Here is a 20,331-nt window from a genome sequence, read left to right on the forward strand (position 1 = left end):
TATAAAAAGCCCTTGGCAAAATATGAGGTTTTTGGACTGACTACAAAAATAATTACCTATTGTCTAATGTTAAGTTTTCTAATTTTGAGAAAATTTTATGGAGCATAGTACTCATTGTATGTAATATCTTGATAGGAAAAATATCCCTGAAAAGTAAGTATTAATGATAAGGACAGATGTGCTTTTCATTCATACACTTTAAAGCTAAGCAGAATTGATGTTTCAACTGATAACATTCTTCAGCCAAAGACCATCAGAAACATACCTGTAATTGAACACATTTGTACTGATTGGCATATTGCAATGACAGAGAAAGCCCACTGTGGGAGCTGTGAAGTGTTGCAATAAGAGGCTCTTAGGAGGACTTGTTGTTGGATGGGAACTTGTGTAAGGTGATATTGGGAATTGTTCAGGTCACTAGTGGGGCTTTGCTCTGGAATGGATGTTGTCCAGAAGCAGGGGTAATAATTCTCTTCTAGAAATTGAGAAGAATAGAGTGAATCTCACGCTGTGATTGGTAAAGAGGTAGAAGTTAATTATATTAGCCAGGACGGGGAGATCTATGGTCATTTTTATGGCTGGTTTGGTGTTTAGGTTTTCATTTGTGTTCATGTGTAATTACACATTCATTACATGTTTGCGTTGATCTATCATGGTAATATGGTGGCTTTCTTTAGTGAAATTGTTAATGTTAAACAGGAAAAAGCCACCACCTAGATGTGATTGCCAGGCAGGGCTCCTTCCTGCAAGATTTGCAGTTTTTTTGCTCAGAAAAAAATTGCTTTATTGAGAAGACTCTTAAACTCTCCAAGTGATATGCTTGGACAACTAAAGATGTCAAAATAATCACTTAACATTTCTCAATTATCTGGTATGCTTTGCAAATTCTTCTGCAACAATTTTCTTTGCATGATTTATGTAGTAGAAATATTTACAAACATTAAGTATAAATTTTACTAATAAAGAAGCATTTGCAAGCTGTAAAAAGTGTTAACAGCTTTATTGAGGTATAATTGGCATACAATAAATGGTACATATTTAAATGTATCATTATAAGTTTTGACAGGTATATACTTGTAAAATAATCTCTACAAATAATATAATACACCCATCCTCCCCATAAGCCTAATCAAAATTTTGAAGTATTTCCTTAACAAGAAAGTATTTAGCTAATAGTTATTACCATATTAATTTTATTATTCTGTCTTCTATTTCTGTCATTTCTTAGATTTAATATCTCCTCAGCAAGATGGACTAGAAGAAATATAGCCCTGAATATGAAAATCACTGGAGAGAGAAGTCAACCCCATGAGCTGATAGTAAAAATTTACCCAGCCAGCCAGAATATAGTGCTCCTTTTAAGCCAAGTTAAGAAAAATTTCAGTTTATCTTAGTGGCAAGTATCAAAAAGTGTCTGTGGCTGATAGAAGCAGAATAGGATTTTGGGTAGTTCACAGAATCACTTGGAACACTGGAGAGCTAGGCTCAGAAATTGGTTGGGACCAAGGAGACAGAACAGTAGCCAAGTCCACTGAAAAAATATTGTACAAAAAAAGGAGAGCCTGGGAGGACATGATGCCACAGCTGCTGCAGCTTGGTGCTGAGCATATCTGGTTCCACTGTCATTGCTGCTGGATACTTAAAGCCCCACTGAAAAATCAGAAACTGCTGGTCCTGGAGATTCACTGTTGCCACTGGCTTAGCCATCACCCACTACCACCTTGCTTCTTTCCATCAAAGTTCAGGGCAAGTGCATCCCAGGTAACTAATAAGTTTTTTTGTTTTTTTAAGAGAGAAAAAGAGTATGCAGGAGTTGGGGGGTGGTCAGAGAGAGAGGGCTGAAAGAATCTTAAGCAGGCTCTAAGCCCAGCATGGAGCCCAATGCTGGACTCCATCTCATGACCCTGAAATCACAACCAGAGCTGAGGTCAAGAGTTGGACACTTAACCAAATGAGGCATCTCAAAGTTTCAGGGTTCAGATCTCAAAGGAAAAGATGCAAAGTTGGGGAAAAAAATAAAGTAATAGTGAATCAGAGAGGGAAATGAGAAAAATAGTGATAAAAATAAGCTTCAGTACATCTGGACTATATTTGAATGAGACATGAAAATCAAGAATAGTTCATCAATATGATACCCAGTGTAGAAAAGCTGAGTATATGAGAAATCAGAAATGAGTCAAGTCTTATGACTTTAAGAAATGGAATAACTGCCAGTATATTCGTATCGCCTTGTTAACTTGTGCATTCGTTAGGATCTCAGTTTAAGTAATGTGTCCTAAAAAGCTGTAACACAAGAAGGGGATTTATTTCATGGACATTGGCCTATCAAGAGAATTCAAGAACACATAAGCATCTGGTCCTCAGGAACAAACCAGAAGCGGGAACCTATTAGGATTTTGTTATATTATCTTTCCATCTCTCTGCTCTCATCCTCTCTTTCTCTCTATAAAATAGTATCCTCTGCCTCTCTCTCCTTGTTCCTAATTCCAAATCCTCAGGAAAGGGATTCAAGTTGACCCAGCTCAGGCCTGAGGCTCTATCTGGACCGACTAATGGATGCCAAGGAGTAGAATCATGCTTTATGTATATATACTGGAAATTTAAGGAGCTTGTGTCATGGTACTTCACTGATAAAGGGGAGTGAATTCAACCCAAGTGGTGTCCGTGACAATTGGATAGAAACAGTCTATTAGAGGAGCCATGGACTGTAATACTACACTGTTAGGGGATTTTTTTTCTGCCTCTGTCTGTACTGCGATATCTAATTGTGGGCTCTCTCACTTCTCCCAATGTGAGCTTTCCTCTCTTGTCACTCTAGTCAGAGAAGTAAAGACACACAAAGGTGTTTGTTTGTTTGTTTTATTTTGTCTGTGTGTTTTTCTGGTTTAATGCTAGAATATAAGCTCAGAGCTGACACTCTGAGATGGCTTGTCAATCTCTATGTAGTTTATTGACAGCCACTATAGAGGAGCACAAAGCTCCTTATTCCTAGAAAAAATAAGGTGCACATATTAGTATATCTCATTTTTATATAACCCAGTCCCAAAAGCTTAACACTGTAATTCACACCACAACATTCTTTTATTAAGTAAGGGATAACTTATCAAATGTGTATCACATATAACAATAAGACTGAAAAAGGATGACTTTCTTCATTTTCAATTGGCTTGGCTTCCTAATCCCAAACTTCTTGTTATGTACTCCCACTTATAACCGCATGATTGGAACATCTCATGCACAATCCACATAAGAACCTAAGCTGGAGATTTCTCCCTCCCCTCCTTTAACAAGGTGAAGTCCTCACTTAGTTGGCTTAGTTCCGCCCTTTCCCAGAACTTTGCTGTTCATTCTCCTGGTCAGAAAGGAAAATGGTACAATTCGCTGCTGAACTCAGTCTTCACAAACTGTTTTATTTAAGCCCAGCAATTCTTAATGGTCAAATCATAAACACCAGAGAAGAGGAGTTTAAAATAGAAATGCTGACAAGTCCTTAACTACAGCACATTGAATGATGCTGCCATAATGTACTATATTAGATGTACTCCTTAGAGCTTATTGCCAGTAGTGAGTCTGTAAATTCCTGAATTAAACCTCAACTGCTCCCAGCTTACATTTTTAAATTAAATTCCTTATTTCATACTCTCCTTAGAGAAATCTAAGCTGCAGCAGCTGGTATACATAGGCAAATAAAAATAGGATAAACTAAACTACCTATCTCAGGTCTGAAATATATTTCTATCATGCTGCTACTGCAGAAAATGGTGTGTTCAGCTTCCCAGATATGTCTTTGGGCACTTCATATTCAATAGCGTGGCCATTCCTAAGGAATAAAGAACAGTGGGAGGACCGCTGAGCAGGTCCTGTGAGACTGAAATTAGGTGATTTGTAAAGTTTGGGAAGTACTTATTCGTTTTAAAATATTAACAAAAATTATAATACATTCTGATTTTTCCCACTGTTTACTAAAAATTTTCTCCTATAAATGTACCAGAATCAATTTGGCTTTAGAATTCATACAATTCATTGCTGAGAGAGAGACATTTGGAGAATGTGACTTTTATTTAGTTGGTCTTGACAGGTTAATAGGTAACATTTGTTTAATCAAATGAAGGTGGTTAGTTCTTATTATTGCTTAGGGATTCTGAATGTGATGATTGGAGAGTATGAACAGCATGATAAATGTTCTTCCTGGAGTCTTTAAACAAGATTTATTGAGTTTTCGATTTTTATATGTTTTATAACTTCAACTAGAATTTCATCTTGAAACTCATCTATGATTGGACTTCAGAAAAATCAAGAATGAACTGCATGGAAAATCTTCATTAACTTATTCCTATAAATCTCTCAGAGACATACTTTCTTTCCCTTTCATCTGTGGTCTAAAGTAAGTAGTCAAAAATCAAAAATCAAAACAGACCTATGTGGGACATATCAATGTGCACAGATGAAAGCATAATGCTTGAGTATTTCGGAAAAAGGATTTTATAGTCAAAAGATTTTAGGAAAATAAAAACAAAAATGACTTGCTCAAGTCATGCCAGGTTTTTCCATATCAATAAAGTGGATAAAGTATTTCTGACTTGTCTCAGCTACTTTCAGATATTATAGGCTTTTAAATGAGAGCCTTTCAAATGAAAACAGTTTCAAATAAAAACTAAATATGAAATGGTCATGAAACTGAGGAGGAAATCACCAAATCAGATAACAATTTTGCTTCTTTAAAGTGCCTTTTTTCTCTAGCACTTCGATTCTAAGATGATTTTTATCAAGTATGCTTTGGTAATTTTTTTTAAATCAGAGTAATATTTATGTAGGAACAGATGTCTAAATGGTTATGTATTATTGAGAGGCAACATTCATTGAGAGGATAAACCAACGAGATCTAAAGTTTGTGCACAAACATTCAATTTATGTGGGCTTGAAGCCAAAATGCCATCCTCAAGGGTGTCTGCTGGTGAACATATCACAGAATTAGGGAACACTTCTCTCTTGAGCTATTCATTCATTGAATTTAATGGGAGAGTAGTAGAGACAGTATTAGATATACAGCCATTAGGGGAACATCCATGTGTTGGAATAGTTCATTCAGTTTGCTTGGAATTTGGCAAATTTCCTTTTGCAATTTAAGCTTCTGTCTTCTAGGATGGAGATAATAGGATTAAGCTGGATTCTAAAGAGGTAAATTAAAAACATTATCACATAAACCAATCTGTTTATCATTTCACATCTTCAATGAAGCTTAAGATAAGCAGTACAGTGTAAACTATGTCACTTGTCTTTTTATATATTTTTATTAAAACAATGGATGTATTGTGACAGTTTTGGAATCTACGCTCATAGGGTTTTGACACATAAACCCCTACTGGTTTTACTTTGGTCTCGGTTGCGGGAAATCTCTAGAATTTTACTTTCGTGAATTTCCTCCTATGACTAGGAAATGCTCAGACTCCTTAGAAAAGCTGAATGCTGAAAACAGTTAAGCTTCCGGCTCCTGCTTCTATTTCCTTGAGACAAAGGAAACAGGGCTTGGAATTGGTGAAAGGGTACACTTTGATCTTTACTATCCTCTTGGTAGAATGGTATCATGATCCTATTCTTCTCCCTCTATAAAAGTAGAAGTACTAATGATATCCCAAAGATGAAAGCAAAAAAATCCTTACATGTAGACATTCCTGTATGTAGGCTCAGGCCTCTGCAGTTTTCTTTCAATACTTTCTTTCTAATCCAGCCCATCTATTCCTCTAGCCCAGAGTTCAGCAAACATTTTCTGTTAGAAGCCAGTTAACAAATTTTATGGATTTCCTGAGTCATGTGCTTTCTGTCACAACTACTCAGGTCCGCCATTGTAGCATGACAACAGCCATTAGGGATACTTAAAGGAATGAGCATGGCTGCATTCCAATGAAATTTTCTTTACAAAAATAAGTAACAATGTGTTGCAGTGGCCTGATCCTGTTCTAGTTCATAGCTTTCACCATCATTTCTTCAAATATGTATCTGTAGCCCTGCCCTGTTTTTCCTCACCTCTAGCCCCACATTTCAATCCCAATAAACAATGCATTTGGATGCCAGATAGTACAATGTACTTCGTATATGTTATCCCATTTGATCCTAATCCTGAGTGAGTGTTTGTTATTCTCTTTCATAGAAATCCTGCCAGCTTGCCCAATCCCATAACTAGAAAGTACAAAAATTTATTTGAACATAGTTTCGTCTAACTTCAAATCTCATGCTTTTATCATTTCAGTAGGTCACCTCTTTTATACAGATTGAAGTTCAAATCCTTATTAGGGTACCCCCTTCACTTCACAGTTTTGTTTAGAACTCATAGAACCCTTCTGTTTAATCTGGAATAGCATCTTGGTTGATCTATACAAGTAGTCCATTCACCTGAAATAATTCAAATGTGGCAGGACAAAAACACACCTCCAAAAATCTTCACAGAATACGGTTTCTTTGACAGAAAAAATGGTGGTTAAAGAAAACAACAATGGGTTCTTGGCATGCTCAGGTTTTCCCATGAAAGCTATTTCTTTCAAATCCTCCAAAAAAGTTCCCAGAGTGGGCCAACAGCAGAAGCATCACCAGGGAACCCACTCAAAACTTCTGAGTTTTACCGACTAAAAGCGTATCAATGCAAATTATGTCATATGGTCAGGATGACATATATACTGATTCATCTCTGCCCAGGCCTTTATTGTACTACTGGGTAGCTGCACACCTGCACCTTGCCACTACTTCCTATCAGCTCGCTCCTCTCAAATCCATGAAAACTCATCCTCTGACCTTGAGACTTTTCCTCCTAATCTCTCTTTACACCACTCTACTTTTTATTACAAAATCACTTCAGCTATTACCAGTCAGAGGAGGACTCACTTTAGATTTTCTGAAAGAGGGCAAAAAATTGTGTGATGCCAGAGGCTTCTCAGTGGGGCAGTGAAAGGGGAGAGTTTGCAAACATTCATATGTTAGTGATAGTCAGCCGTGTTCCTTCGTGTTAGCACATTTTTTTGTTTCTCCCTCTATGTGGGAGAAGCCACGCATGACTATTACCGTTCCCATAAAGGAGATGTCATTGTAGGTTTCCATGCTTCCTTTGGAATTTTAATCATCTGCTCCACTCACCATCTGTAAGTATATAGAAATCCTCTAATTTTATTAGGATGTGAGTTCGATGAGGACTTTGATCTCTCATGTTCACTCCTCTGTCATTCCAAAACCAGTGTCTGGCATGTATCATGTGCATAATTATAATTACAAAAATTTCCTGAAAATAATTTCAAATAAATAATGACAATAATGACAAATATTAAGTATTAACCATGTCCCAGGGGTCTTTCTAAACATCTTATAAATAATAAGTCGTTTAATCCTCTTAATTATAAGGGTAAGTTTTACCCTTCCTATATTATAAAGGAAGAAGTCTAAAGAGATGAGTTAATTTGCAAACAGCAACTACATGGTAGAGAGAGGATTTGAAGCCTACAGCCCACACTTGGTCCATATCCTGAGATGAAAATAAATTATTGAAAAGATGGTGGTATTTCACAGAATCACTCAAAGACTAAAAATCCAGACTTGGAAAACTAGAAAGAGCCTAAGTTGTCTGGGAGAAAGAATTGCAGCCAAAATCATCCAAAAGGAAGAGCCAATAAGCTACCACATTGCCCGCTGATGCCTTCACAATGGTTGGTATTAAACATAAACATACCACTGTCATAGCTATCACAGCACCAGATGCTGCTTCTGTTCCTCTCTCCAGAATGAATTATAAGCTCTGTCACACTTCTTCACATCACTGACCCCAGATTCAAAGCCCAGGACAGTAGTATCCAACCATTTTGGTTATGCCCATGCTCTGGCTCCCAGCAGCTGGAGGAGTGAATATTGATAGGGGCCTATTTTCTGCTGTCCTACAAGTCCCCTGAAATGAGCAGGATATCTGGAGAGCAGCCAGTAAATGTGACAAATGACCACTTTTAGGGGCACGTCCTCCACTAATGTTAGTCTCCCAGGCAGTAGGTACCAGAGATTTCCAAGCCTCTCTCCTGTGCGGCCCTCTTTTTCATGGTGCGGACTCTGAGTCACTCAGCCTATTATTCTTTCCTTTTTATAGCTATTTGCTTTCTTCCCCATTTTGGGATGTCACTTTCCTCCAAGGATTAACTGTGAAGAAGGACATAAAAATGTCCTTCCCAGCCACTGAATCATTTTTAAATTTGTTCTTGTTTTAGTAGTTTTGAAGATCTTCATTCTGAAGAAATGACGAATGGCACACGTAACGAAGCAGGGAATACAGAATGGGTCAGGAAGTCTTATAAAGTTATTGTTGGTATGACTTCCAATCTAAAGAACCTGCTTTCTTTATCAGATTATATCCAAAAGCCTCATTGCATGGTGCAAGAAAACAGTCAGATGCTTTGTTATGCTTCGATGGCGAATATATTCGGACTTCTCAATCTAGCATGAGAGTGCCTGGGTGGCTCAGTCTGTTCATGGTCTGCCTTCAGCTTAGGTCATGATCCTGGAGTCTGCTTCTCCCCTGACCCTCCCCCCTCTCATGCTTTTTCTCTCTCACTCTCTCAAATGCAAAATCTTTAAAATAAATAAATAAATACATCTAGCATGAGTACCTGCCCCTGCCAGTAGCAATTTCCCTGTCTTTCCTTAGATTAGGTCTTCTCTCCTGTCACCACATCTTCTTGAGTAAAGAATTCTTTTCCACTTCTTTATTCCTACATTTCTATTTCTTTGCACTGTATATTCAGATATCTCACTCATGTCTCTTGAGTCTTCTCTTACCAGCCCCTGGGGTCCAAGACCCTCTCCTTCCTCACACCCCACTGAGAAGAGTGTCCTCTTATCTGGGCCTCCTCTGCTCAGTCCTCCTTCCCTTGGTCTGTTATAGCCTCCATCACACTGTTGGGAAAACACTTAGTTTTAAACTACAAGTCATACTTTTCTCTTCACTTTTTTGTTTCTCTTCGTCCTTTACATTTTAGTATTCATATACCATTAGCTTTCAGTGGATATTCGCATGGTTATTTCTAAGGTTTTCAGTCCTCCTGTACAAATAATGACTGTGTAGCCTATCAGAAGGCTGCCTGCTCTGTTTTCTCCTTAGTAGGGTTTCTAGACAATGCCTTTTTAATTCAGAGATCCTCATTTTCTATATACCTACCTTCCAGTTTCCATTTCCTATTAAAATTGTTTTAGCTCATAATTTTCAGGGCTGAAATAATTAGCACACCAGTTGAGAAAGAGCCCTCTCTAGTTCATTCACTAACTTGATCTGTATCCCAGCGTTCTCCAGTATGGCTCTCATTCAGGTGTCTCATTTGCCTACTATAACCCATGCTTCAATTTGTTTTGTTTTGTTTTTAAAGTTGCTATTTTAGGAGCTGAAATAAAATGGCATGAGGATCCATATATTCCCTTTTCACCAGTAGGAGAAAGAGGGTCAATTCAGAGTAACCTTCCCTATCACCTAGAAAGCACTTGGCTGTTCCAAATTAACATGTGCTCAGGAAATACTTAATTGAACTGAAACAACATAAGGCTTCTGGTTTATTTGCATGCCACATTTAGATAAACGAGTTTTATCTTGAGATGGTTCTTGCCTAATCTTATGCACTACTGGTCTAAAAAATATTCAGACAATAATGATTGGCTCTAGTGATTGAGAAAGACTCCCATTCCTTAGATATATAGTGGCACTGTATATTTTAATTAGAGGAATGAATATGCACATCACCTTTCTTTAAATCCAAATATAGCTTAATTATATTATTTAATGTATTATTATAATATATGTTATATTTATTATATACATTATTTAATTTATATTTAATTATATTACTCTCTTTAACTAGGAATTATACTCTGTCTATACAACTGAATGAAAGCTTTAAGAAAGTTGTCCTCAGTGATCTAGCTTACCACTACATGACAAATATGAGTATCCCCATCTCCCCCCACCCCTGCAAGCTGAAATCAACCTCTAGGATAAAATATATTCAGAAGTGCTTTTCTTGGGGCACCTGGGTGGCTCAGCCGTTAAGTGTCTCCTTCAGCTCAGGTCGTGATCCCCAGGGTCCTGGGATCGAGCCCCGCATAGGGCTCCCTGCTGGCGGGAAGCCTGTTTCTCCCTTTCACACTCCCCTTGCTTGTGTTCCTTCTCTCGCTGTCTCTCTCTGTCAAATAAATAGATAAAATCTTAAAAAAAAAAAAAAAAGAAGAAGTGCTTTTCTCTCATATTCATGCTGGTCATTCTTTATCATACTTTCAGTTGAAGTAGATACAGAGCCACCTTGGAGTTTAACCAGCAAAACAAAGGTACATTTAATTGGAATCAATAGAGAAAAATGTAAACTGAGAAAAATAGGTCACCCATGTTGTTTCATAATTATACTATGGATTTTCTTTCCAATAAATTACCCCACCAACACCTCTGGCATAAATGTAAATCCTCCATGGAGGACTTCGCAGAAGATCAGTGATGACATTAATATATTGTTCAGCTGAGATACATTATGCTAAAACAGGAATCTGGTTCCAAAAGGTTAAAAATCTAATCAATAACTTGCTGAAAGAAAATTTATTAGAGAGGATCTGTAATAATTTTATATAGAAATAAAGGAGGGAAATATTAAACAAGGCAGCTAAAATTAATGTTTGATTTCTGCTCTGTGAGAGCATTAAACTAGTATTAGTGAAACTCTTCTCTGTCTAAATTCTCACTTTTGTTCCCCAAAACAAGTTAAGTCGACCCAGAGCAATATAGTGATTAGCAGTTATCTGATATATATAAGTTGCATCTGCAACAATAAGGAAACTTCAATTCACAAAGTCAAATTACACAGACTTTCTTCCCTTGAGTGGGAAAAAAAAATATGAGGAAATACTACAGAATTTCCAGGCTCAATACTCCTCCTTCTCTGAATTTTCAGGGCACAGTTCTCACTTGGTTCCACTTATCCAGAATTTTAGGATCTCAGAGTTTGACAGAACCCGAGGCATAAATCCACATACAGAAACCCAAACAAATTACTATTATTTATCCCTCCTATATCAGCCAATTAATGGAAGCGTATAGAAACTGGGAACGTTCAAACATATTGTTCCCCAACTGAATTCATACATTGTGAAAAACTTTAAATAATACCGTTTTCATGGAATATTGTTTTCTACATCTTCACAGGAAGTCTGTGTATGTCCTTGAAACCAAAGTAAATTTGTTTTTAAAGCACATTTTGAGAAATAAAATTCGTCAAACCTTTTTTTCTAGTACTATGTTAATCACAAATGTTAAAATGTCTATTAACATCTCCATATTTATTCTTACAATAATGATAGTTATTACTAATGACTCTGAGACCCAGAGAATTCCATTTATTACACAAACAAGAGTCATATTTTTGTTACCCATTTACAGTTGTGCTTTTCATTGTATTCTCATCCTTTGGAAATTTCTAACTTTATCCCTGTGTGATGTGCTCTCTCTTGGCCAGAACATTGGACTTTTATAAACTCCATTCCCTTAACTTTGCAGACAGCAATGTGTTTGCTTTTACAACTTGCTGCCTAATATAGCTGTAGAAAGTGTTGAGTCTACAGTCTCAGTTTTGTGTCTCACAGATTTATGCTACACTTGCCTCATTGATGAGAAAAATAAACCAAATGAAATGCAGGGCCCAGAGCGGCTGGAGCTTGCGGTGCTCATTTTCCGTTGAGAGCTGATAATTAGGCTGCATCCATTCAAGCACATAACTAAAGGTAAAATGGTTCCACCACAGATAAAACTATTCTGAAGCAATTTCATTGCTAATTATGAGTCCTGATAGAATATGCTTGTACCTAATCTATGGTTGAATGTAATCTCCTGGGAAGTAAGGGAACCAAGATATTAAAATCACATTTTCACGTTAGAAGTGAGGAATAATTTCTAGTTGAAAATATGTTTTATAAATATGAATGAGTTATTTGTAAAAAAAAAATAAATCTATGAGAAGAAAGTAACTATATTTTCTAAGATCCTGGCTGGGAAAGGAGGATGCAGCTACAGCTATGGCTATGGGAGTAGACGTGACAGAGATGGATGTAGGAGGAGACACAGAAATAGAGACCAAGCTGGAGATAGAGCAACTCATAGTTTAAGATTTCTGAATACTTTCACACACTCTGCCTCAATTCTCCTAGTTAGTCGTTAAATGAAGATAACTTAAGTACTTTGGCAGCATCATAAAATTCATCAGGTCACTAAAGTACTGAATTTAAATGTCATGAATTAATTTATTGTTTTAAAAATGATCAAGTTATTCCATGTAAGAAGCTAATATACTAGGCAAAACTGGGTCAGTCCATATACCATTGGAACAGCTTACAGTGTAACACACTCATCTTGATCTAAATTATATATAGCCTAAATTATAGATATGTGTGTGTATAGATATAGATAAAATATATATATTTAATGTTTTGGATGCTGGGTAGGACTAATATTCTTCCATCTTTAGATGTTTTTCTGGATTCATGAATCTTTTCTGTCTTTCCATGTACATGTAACGTAATCCCAAGAAAAGCAAATAAAAAGAATTTCAAATGCATAAAGTTGACTCTAATCTGACACACAGAATGGTTAGCTTTTAAACCTAGGGTCAGAATCATAATGTCATTAGAATTTGGTTCTAGGCCCCCTGAGTACAGGACTCTCCACTTAGACACTCCACATATTGGCTCTGTTTCCTAAGAAATGAATTTACAGTTTCACTTGTTAAATATACCTATTTGATAAATGTATTCAAACTGCCTCACGTTCATTTCAGGTTTTTGTATTCTCTAAAATACAATGAGTCTGTAGTTATTAGAGAAATACCCTACTGATCAGTTTGCATATCAGTACCACTTAAAATTTGAAATATCAACTAAATTCATTTGTGAGGGCTTCAAGATGTATCACTGTGCTTGAGTCGATGTGATTCAATTGTATTCAAACAATTTGCAAGAGCTACCAGAAGTAGTTGCATCTCCAAAGAAAATCTTTGTTGCCTGATTTGAAAAAGGTCAGTCACATCACTACAACATTTTCCAAATTCTTAAGATTCAGAGAAACAACATTTCTGTGAGTTGCTCTGTGAAAGAAAAAAGTTGAATGTATAAATACATTCCACAAACTCTCAGGGCTTATTTCCCTTCTTGGAGAATCAAAACATGCGTTAGAATATTAAAAACTCTGAGAAATCCCTGTTCAAGAGAAGGCTGTTTATAATTGTTAACTTTTGTTTAACTCAGTGTTTCTTAAAAGCTTTTTTGACTATGGAGCCAAAGAAATACTTTACTGTGACATATTTTAACACTCAACAAAACTATTTATCTATGGAACACACTTTGAAAATGCTGGCTTATTGAAATGTATTGTTTTTACCACACACAAGACTATTACTTAATTGTAATTGCTTAAAGCTTAAATCAAAGTTCAAATCTTCTCATCTCAGACTCCAATCTGTAATCTGAGGTCCATGAGCTCTATAGATTCAGTAAACTCTTGAAAATTGCATACAAAATGTGGGTATATACTCATATTTTTAGAGAGAGAGAAATATCTTTCATTAGATTATTAAGAGTCCATGGTCTAAACATTTAGTATCTTTAATCTAGTAATGCCAAAAATCTGTTTTAAAAGTGAGAATTTGGGAGGGGGATGGGGGAATGGGATAGACTGGTGATGGGTATTAAGGAGGGCACGTATTGCATGGTGCACTGGGTGTTATACACAACTAATGAATCATCGAGCCTTACATCGGGAACCGGGGATGTACTGTATGGTGACTAACATAATATAATAAAAAATCATTTAAAAAAAAAAAAAAGAAAAAATCATAAAAAAAATAAATAAAAGTGAGAATTTAAAAAATGCATTGATATACATTTTAAATGCATATGACAGGAAACAATGGTGTATATAGTCAAGTCTGTGCCTTGAATAGGTGATATTATGAATAGAAAGTAAGTTTCACATCAATCATGCACATGTATTCTGGGAAATAGCGGTCGTTACACCTGCTTTCCAGCTTCTGATATCACCTCTGTTCATGCTTCAAAAGAACCCTGATGTCTTTATTGAATCACTCTTGTTTTCCTGCTGTGACTAATGCTCTTCTACCATGTTGCATGGAGAAATGCACTTTCTATGCTTATCACTGCAATGTTCAAGGGAGGGCCTCCCTCTAGAACTGAACTGAGGACTACTCCTGCCAGTTGATAAAATGGATGACGATTGATGATGAAAGGGTCAATAAGAAAAGGTAGTTATTTACTGGGGCAAGAGGTATAAATATCTCTTGTGTTTTACTTTGTCTCATGAAAATTAATAAAAACATTAAATGCCTGAAGATGTCATCTAAAAATGAAAACTGGGATCTCTAGAGGGTTCTCATATTATAGTTTTGATAGCAAAAGCCTGGAATTATTATCATGTCTTAGTTTTCCTTGGTTAGATTATGAAAGGAGAAAGACCAGTTAATGAATAGCATCACCTTTGAATTTAAGTGTTTTTATTTTTTTAAGTTTTTATTTAAATTCCAGTTAGTTAACATTCCGTGTAATATTAGTTTCAGGTGTAGGATCTAGTGATTCCCCAATTCTGGGTGCTCATCACAAGTGTCCTCCTTAATCCCCATCACCTATTTCCCCCATCCCCCCACCCACATCCCCTCTGGTCACCATCAGTTAGTTCTCTATTGTTAAGAGTCTGTTTCTTCGTTTGTCTCTCTCTCTCTCTCTCTCTCTCTCTCTCTTTCTCTCTCTTTCTTTCTCTCTTTTCCCATATGATCATTGTTTTGTTTCTTAAATTCCACATATGACTGAAATCATATGGTATTTGTCTTTCTCTGACTTCTTTCATTTAGCATTATACTCTCTAGCTCCGTCCATGTTGTTGCAAATGGCAAGATTTCATTCTGTTTTATGGCTGAGTAATATTCTATTGTATATATGTACCACATCTTCTTTATCCATTCATCAGTCAATGGACACTTGTGCTTCTTCTATATCTTGGGTATTATAAATAATGGTTCTATAAACATAGAGGTGAATGTATCCGTTTGAATTAGTCTTTTTGCATTCTTTGGGTAATAACCATTAGCACAACTGCTGGATCATAGGGTAGTTCTATTTTTAACTTTTTGAGGAACCTCCATGCTGTTTTCCACAGTAGCTGCCCCAGGTTGTATTTCTATCAACAGTGCACGAGGGTTCCTTTTTCTCTCCACATCCTCGTCAACACTTGTTGTTTCTTGTTTTTGATTTTAGCCATTCTGACTGGTATGAGGTGATATTTCATTGTAGTTCTGATTTGAATTTCCCTAATGATGAATGATGTTGAGCATCTCTTCATCTATCTGTTGGCCATCTGTGTGTCCTCTTTGGTGCAATGTCTGTTCATATATTCTGCCCGTTTATTAATAGGGTTATTTGTTTTTTGGGTGTTGAGGTTGAATAGTTCTTTATAGATTTTGGATACTAACCCTTTATCAGAGATCTCATTTGCAAATATCTTCTCCCATTTAGTAGGTTACCTTTTAGTTTTGTTGATGGTTTCCTTCATTCTGCAGAAGCTTTTTATCTTGATAAAGTCCCAATAGTTTATTTTTGCTTTTGTTTCCCTCGCAGGTCACCTTTGATTTTATAGCTTTAGGTATAAAGCACTTTCTTCTTTTTACAGAAGTCAAGGACAAGTTAACTGTCAAAAGCTAAATGATGTATTTAAGATATATATTTAGTGTTGGTTTATTTCAAATTTCAGATGTTCTTTTCTCTTTAGTCAGAAAGCATCTGAGTACCTTTTGGGGCATAAGGGTTAGGTGGTCCTGGTTAAATTGGAACAAATTACCATTACTTCTGGAAATAAGCAAACATATTTTGAAATTTGACAAACATATAAATGGGGAAGGTGATTAAGAATGTTAACATGACAAGTAAGGATATTTTAGGTGCTTGCCTTGGTTACAAATACAAATATGTAGGCCCCCCAAAATATAAGCTTAATATAATAATAAATGATAAATGTATACATAGCAAAATCTGTCTTTTCTTAAATAAAAAGATTAAGATGGTCAGGGAATTAAGATCTTATCACATGGCTCACACAGACACAGAAACATATATACACACACAAATAGCATTTATGGTTTTTATTTCATCCAATTACAGTATTTTTTTAATTTTTTTAAATTTTTTATAAAGATTTTTTATTTATTTATTTGAGAGAGAGAGAGAGAAAGAGAGAGCCATAAGCAGGGGAGAAGGGAAAAGGGAGAAGGGGAAGCAGACTCCCCACTGAGCAGGGAGCCTGACATGGGACTCAATCTCAGGACCCTAGGATTGTGACCTGAACTAAAGGCAGACACTTAACTGACGACCCAGCCACCCCAATTACAGTATTTTAAATACTTCAATCCAGATACAGTGATTTTCCTAAATATTAAGTTACTACTAATTCATAACCCAATACCAACTTCCAATCAATGCTTAAAGTTTTTGTGCTGAGAATTCAGTATATAGTCTGTGAAACTGTAATTCCTGTCTAATTTGGTAATTACCTCTCAGAATTACTCAGGGTTTCTTAGATATTCAAAGCAGGTTATGTATGGCACAACACTCCATTCACTATGAAATATCATTAGAAGAGAATTGAAGATTGATGAGCTTAATGATGGTCAAGGTCTGTCAGGCTTTAGGAGATAGATGTAGGCAGTTTACATTATCAAAGAACACCAGTGAGTTAAGAAATTTTGAGTTTGGGACTACCTCTTAAGGTACAGTAAATAAACCTAACAGTGTGGTGTGGGCTCTCCATACCACACACCTGTCTGCCCATGCTCAGATTTCAAATGTTAAAGGAAAAAGTAAAAGAAAATAGGGATTGTTTTATTAGTAGTTGCTTATGTTGTTTATCAAATTAATGTGTATCTCTTCTTTCACAACATTAAAATGCCTTAACATCAAATACTTAAAATCTGTAAAGTGCGGCTATTTTTATTTTTTGATTTTTAAAGAAAGATTGATTGATTTAGTGGTAGAGCTTGAGCAGGGGAAGGGGCAGGGGAAGATGGAGAGAGAGCATCTCAGGCAGACTCCACAGTATGTGGTGAGCCCAATGTAAGTTTCGATCTGATGACCCTGAGATCATGACCTGAGCTGAAATTGAGCCCAACTTTTTTTTTCTTTCTAAAGATTTTATTTATTTATTTATGAGAGAGAGAGAGAGAGAGAAGAAGAGGCAGAGGGAGAAACAGGCTTCCCACAGAGAAGGGAGCCCAGGGCCATACTTGATCCTAAGACCCTGGGATCACGACCTGAGCCAAAGGTAGATGCTTAACTGACCAAGCCACCCAGGTGCCCCAGGAGTCCGACTTTTAACTGACAGCCACTCAGGCACCCCTAGTGTGGCTACTTTTAAACATTGATTTTTTTTTCATTTTTACACTTCTATTGTTGTTTTGGGGATGAGACTCATAAATTAATGAAATATTAGACACTTAAGTGAGCTGTAGGTTTTGAAGAGGCTGGTGAATTTACTCCTTACTCTTTACTTGATGTTTGAAATCCAATCATTAGAGACTTAGTCTTTATGTTTTGATTTAATAAGTTTATTAGTCTCTCTTACTAATACTTCATTATATACAACTTTAGTAATCTATTTTCCCCTGTGACAGTGCTTAAAAATATCTGGCTCAGAAAGTTTAAAAGATACCAAAGGGAAACAAAATGCTCCAGACCAGGAAAGGGGGATCAAACTGGATACAAATTTTGCCCATCCACAGCTGTGTCTAAACCTACGAGAAATTGTGCCATTATTAGTTTACTATCTCTATTCTACAACAATCTGCAAACAGAACAAAGCTGACAGGGATATGATTGTATGAACAATACTAAATGTATACATATATAGACATACATACACATAGGTATACCTATATATACATACACACATATATACATATATACATACAAAAATAGATTATTAGGGCAATGTGAGAATGGCTGTTTATTTATATTACCTGTGTGTTTGTATGTGTGTGTTAAAGGAAAATGGAGTTTCCTCTGAAAATTCGATTGCATATACATTTATTGATCATTATGCTAGTCCCAAGATATATACAATAATGTCACATTTTCAACTCTTACTCTAATAAATAAAGAGAATTTTCTGGGGATTTTTGTTTTTTGTTTTTTTTGCTTGTGTTCACAAAAATATAGGATCACTATTTCTGAGATTCCATTGAATAACATTCTAATCCATATATCGAAGTTAGATGACATATTTTATGCAGGGATATCACCTGAGAATCATGAAGAGTTTTGGGTAGAAGAGATCACAGTGATTTTTCCTTTAGTGATGAACAAAGATCTGAAGATACAAGTGGCCTGCCTGAATTATATAGGCAAGCTAAACTGGAGGTATTTGCAGCCTTCCCAGAATATTCCAGGGGCAGACTTTTAGTGAGTGTAAACTGCTAACATGAAAGAAATTTCTGGGCAAAGAATGGGATCATCCCAGTGTACAAGGATTAAACCAGGCTTGCTCTTAAGACTTTCATCTGCTGGAAAATGAATCAAAATTACCAAACCTTTTTCTCTCCATGTCTGAAAAACGCCACGAAAGAAGGTTTCTCTTCATTGCTATGATGTTCAGGGCCACTTTTGACCCTATTGCAACACCCCTTGTCTCCCCACGTTCTTAGAGAACATAAAAACTATTTTAAATAGTTAAATACCCATTAGATGCAAACTGGATTAAATCCTACTCAGTTTTAAATTAAAGGCATGAACTAGGGCCATAGATAGAGTTTTAGGAAGTTGAATTTTAGATCAGAGTCAAGAACTAAAGGGAACAGAAGAAAATGATTTACATATATTATACCTCACATTCTGAATATAGCTGTATGACACAAATGTTGTATTTCTAATTTTCACATGTGTACAGTTCCTATTAAGTGACTGAGATAAGATTTCAGGCTACCTCTGAAATATGTAAATCCCAGTAATAGTCACTTTATTAGTGATGCTGAAGAATCTTACCAGTTTTAGATGGAATGAGTCAGAAGACTCAAAGCCAATTTCCCTTGTCCTACCCATGCTTTCTTTCCATGGAAAAACAGCTTGATGATAACAAGAGAATTGAAGATTAACAAAATGAAGCCATTGAAATAAATGTATTGCTAGCTATAGATATAAATTGTTTATTAATGTTTTAAGAGATGAATATGACCATATGTATATATGTAAATTTTATCATAAAACAGTATGCTATGATATAAAAATAATTTAGCAAATGCATTATATTTATTTAATCTATTGTAAGTTATTTAGCATATATGCATAGGTAGAATTAATCAGTGAAGCTGCCAGTATGTTGGTGAATATGTGTATACCTGCTTTAGTAACAAAAATATGCATGATTCATCTTTTAATTTCAGTATTCACATCTTAAAATCTTTAAATTTGAAAATTGCAAATCAAAATTCATATATTCACTAATAATTGGAACGGTCCCTAAATAATCCAAAACTAACTAAATTGATAAAGATGAAGTTAAGATTAGAGCATCCCGTAGTTTTAAAAGCAAGAAGAACAGCAGTTGTAAATCAACCTGTTTGAGGCACACAATGAATGTAGTAGTGACAAAGCATTCTCCCCTGAAATTCTGGGAGTTCTGATTCTTTTCTGTGTACATAAAGCTATCGAAGTTTTATAGTGTTATCTTATAGTCAGATTGCATGATATAATATTGATTTATAGTTCTCAGGAGATGTAAGCGCTAATGAGAATAAATGAGTATAAAATTTAGTAAGTCTTAATCACTTGCTTTATATATCACTAGCAAGTTGCTTTTAGACATAAGGAGGTATGTGTTCAACCGAATTACCAGAGAGTTAATCAGAGGGATAATCAAGAGAGGAACTGGGAATCTATTATACAGGGAAAAGGAAGGTCATCAGTGTTAGTTGATAAGAAAAATGAATAGAGAGTGAGAAAAATCATAAAGATAAAGAAGTCAGGCTGAAATGTTTTACATTTATTTGACCAGACAGTGAGGGAGTACAATGAAGTATTTATTAATTCCCAGATGAAGTTGTTCATAAGGTTACTCCCAGCTACTTACATAGTTTTCCTCCTTATACTGACCACACTATTATAATGATACCGTAAAATAATAAATATGGAAATGAAGTGAACAGAGTTAGAAAGTGGACCTTCTTCCATAGAGCCATCCTGACCTTGGAGTAATCTGGGGAGAAGTTTAGATGGAGGTCATAGCATTCCAAAAGA

The sequence above is a fragment of the Ursus maritimus genome, unplaced genomic scaffold, assembly GCF_017311325.1.
Source record: "Ursus maritimus isolate PB19 unplaced genomic scaffold, ASM1731132v1 scaffold_13, whole genome shotgun sequence".
NCBI lineage: Eukaryota > Metazoa > Chordata > Mammalia > Carnivora > Ursidae > Ursus > Ursus maritimus.